Consider the following 3,356-nt stretch of genomic DNA (forward strand, 5'->3'; position numbering starts at 1 on the left):
TTCTTGGTTTGTGTTTTTCTTTGATCCTCCCACTCCTGACTTTAAACTCTTATGACAGAGTAATATTTCAGAGTCAATTTAACAGCATTGCTAAATTTCCAATCAAGGCAAATTCCTACACTGCCTTGATGTTTTATTTTTACAGTACGATTAAAACGTTTGCTAAATGAAACAGTGATTCAGACTATGAATAGTTGCAGTATGTCCTGTGGTCACAAGATGTCCTCACTGGCCTGTTTACAAAAGACACAACATGTTAGGGACATGGAGCTGCTCAAACAACGTGAGTAAAATCCTCCTTTGAGACGAGATCCTGGCCAATAGAAATATGTACATAGACTTAACTGCTTGTATGAAACCATAACTTTGGCCAAATGTTTTTTCGGTGCGCTGTCTATTCAGGTAGGTCCTTAATCAGGACTGACTTCTGTGTTGACTGATTTTTTTTGACAAGGGAGTAATTTAATCCTTGGGATTTGTTATATTGTAAATATAAGAGTTTTTTTCAAAATACCATTTGTCTCCTCTAGACAGTGTTGTGCTTTTGAGACGATCAGTATTGGATAGCGTTTCTTAGAGCCGGTCTGAAAACTAGTTGACTTTAATGACCTTGTGGAAAGACCCCTAAAAGGAGGACCAGTGTAAAGGAAATTTCAGTTGCAGTTTTGCCCATGTCCCCCAAGGCAAGGAGATTCATAGTTTTGGGAATTTTAAGATTCCTCCTTAAACATTTTGGTTTCCGGCTGCTCCCATCAAATTCAAGAGCACACTCCAGATTCCTCAGTGGGATGACTACGGGGAGATGGTGGTGAAGGAATTCCTTCTGGGAATGTTCTGTGGTCAGGCCTGTTGGGTATCTCATAATGGGTTAGGGCTAGGGTTGGGGCTACTCTTTTGGGTAAAATGAATGTGTTCAAGGAGAACCAACTGCTGTGAGGACACCCCAACTATATATCATCAGGTTTATGTACCCCTCAATTTCAGTCATCAAAGGACCATCTTCAAAATTTAACAATTGTCTTGAAGTTAATTGTAAAAATGTTTCTAATTTCTTAGTTTGTTTGTTGGTTGTTTGTTTTTTCTTCCATATTTCATTTCTCTATATTCTCTATATGTTTTCATCCTAAAGATTTCAAAATAAAATAAAAAACGTACAGAAGTTTACATAGAGATGTGGCCTAAATAGTTGATGAAGCTACATGATTCGGATGGGTTGTGAGATCCAGACAGACATTAGTTCTGGGAATTCAGCAGAGGGTTTAAGGGTCGCATTCAAAACCCTGAAAAACGCTCAGCCCCACATCCCCCCCCCCCCCCGTGTCATGTCATCACAGCAGGAAGTGAAGAGTGAGACCTGGCAAAAGAGGTGAAACATAAGCAATTTATAGTACCTTGACAGGCCAAGACGAGGAATGTTAACTGATGTCTAACTTGCAGCGTGAGAAGAAGCAGAGCTCCTAGCGACACATGGGCTGAAGGGGAAACATAAGATGCTGTTGTTCCCTTACAATTTACCCAATTTACCCTCTCCAACCCTGCCATCTAAAATTACAGACTCAGCCTATATGACAAAGGAGAATAATAGTAAAACGACATAAGTGGGAAGAGGAGACAAGAGTGCAAACAAGAGACACTTTTTTAGGCAGACCTCATCACTTCTCTTGAGCACCATGGCCCATCACAATTATTTATATTTCTACGCCCGCAAACAGAAAAGAGAATTTAGGAAGAGAATGTGAAAAGCATGTAGAAAATTCTGGGGTCGGTTTTTTTCTTAACACTGATAAGTGCTTGTTTTCTTGTTTTGTCTATTTTTGGCTTGATACCCTAACATTCCATACAAATGTGGCCTGCTATCCAAGGCTGAATTGGAACTTAGGATAAAGGAAACCATAGCATGAACACAATTACTTCACACAAAGCATGTTGCTTAGAACTTTACAATGATTCTAAAATTTTGTTTGGAGTTCTAAAAGGGTGTACATTAGAAGCCTGTGTGTCGTGCGGCGAAAATCCTGTGTGTTTGCTCTTTCAAGCAATCTCCATGGGTAGATGAGCAGCTATTGTACAACAAAAAAGAGCGCATCTAGCCGGAATCTCAAGCCACCATTGAGCGCAGAGGCAATGATCAATGGGTGAGTGGTTTCATAGCTGCTCAGTGAACTTTGCAGGGCGTGGATGTGGAGGCTTCAATGCAATACTAAAGAGGATCCTTAGATGCTCTGTGCTTACTGACATGCACTGGTAACAGCCGAGTTTCAGTTATATGGAGTTTTAAAGTGTCTTTGAAAACAAAACAATTTCAATGCCGAAGGTAGAAAACAGAGTGTTGGCCTATTTAGACTACATCGGTTAGAATGAAACACTGGTGCAGAAAATGAACAGTTGGAGGTGGAGGTATACTTAAACCAAGATGGAGTTGAATTTCAAATCAAATCAAATCAAATTTATTTGTATAGCCCTTTTTACACGCAAGCATGTCACAGAGGGCTTTCAGTTGATAGCTAGTCATATAAGTAGTAAACAGTGCATGTAGTAAAGTGAAGTAACCTTCGCGTAACCCCATCCAAGGACCTTTCATGACTCGGACCGGTAGTTGTATCCTGGGGGAGTTGAGGAGTTGTGTCCCTTCTGACAAATGAGAGGACGGATGTTCAGTAACCTCTCCCTTTGAGGGGTGAGGGGAAAAAAAACGTTTGCGTTTTTTTTGCATGGCTGGTTTGTGGGACACCCCCAGAATGTCACTTAAGTCACCCCTCCCTTCAAATGTGTAGGCGGACATGATAACAGGGTGTTGTGGAGTGGTTCAGGTCATTCTCATTTCCAGGGGTGGGGGGGCAGTGAGGAGTGATTAAGAGATCCCCTCCTTAGTTGAGGTCCTGCAGATGTTTTATAGCGTGAGAAGATTTATCACCCAAACCACTGTTTGTGGCTTTGCAGTGTGTGGGACTGTTTATGATCAAATAACTTTCACTCAACCATTTCCATACTAAATATGTTTTAAAGCAGATTGTTTGAGTGACCACAATTGTCATTCCTTCTATGCTAGTGTGTGGTCTGCAGTGCTGTGGCAATGCTAGGGGAGTCAGATGGCTGAGCGGTGAGGGAGTCGGGCTAGTAATCGGAAGGTTGCCGGATCGATTCCCCGCCCCGCCAAAATGAAGTTGTGTCCTTGGGCAAGGCACTTCACCCTACTTGCCTCGGGGGGAATGTCCCTGTACTTACTGTAAGTCGCTCTGGATAAGAGCGTCTGCTAAATGACTAAATGTAAATGTTGTAAATGTAAATGCTGTGCCCATCAAAATAAATGGTCGAACAATATATGTTTGGATGCTACATTTTGGATATAATTGATA

Source organism: Hypomesus transpacificus, chromosome 18 (genome assembly GCF_021917145.1).
Source record: "Hypomesus transpacificus isolate Combined female chromosome 18, fHypTra1, whole genome shotgun sequence".
NCBI lineage: Eukaryota > Metazoa > Chordata > Actinopteri > Osmeriformes > Osmeridae > Hypomesus > Hypomesus transpacificus.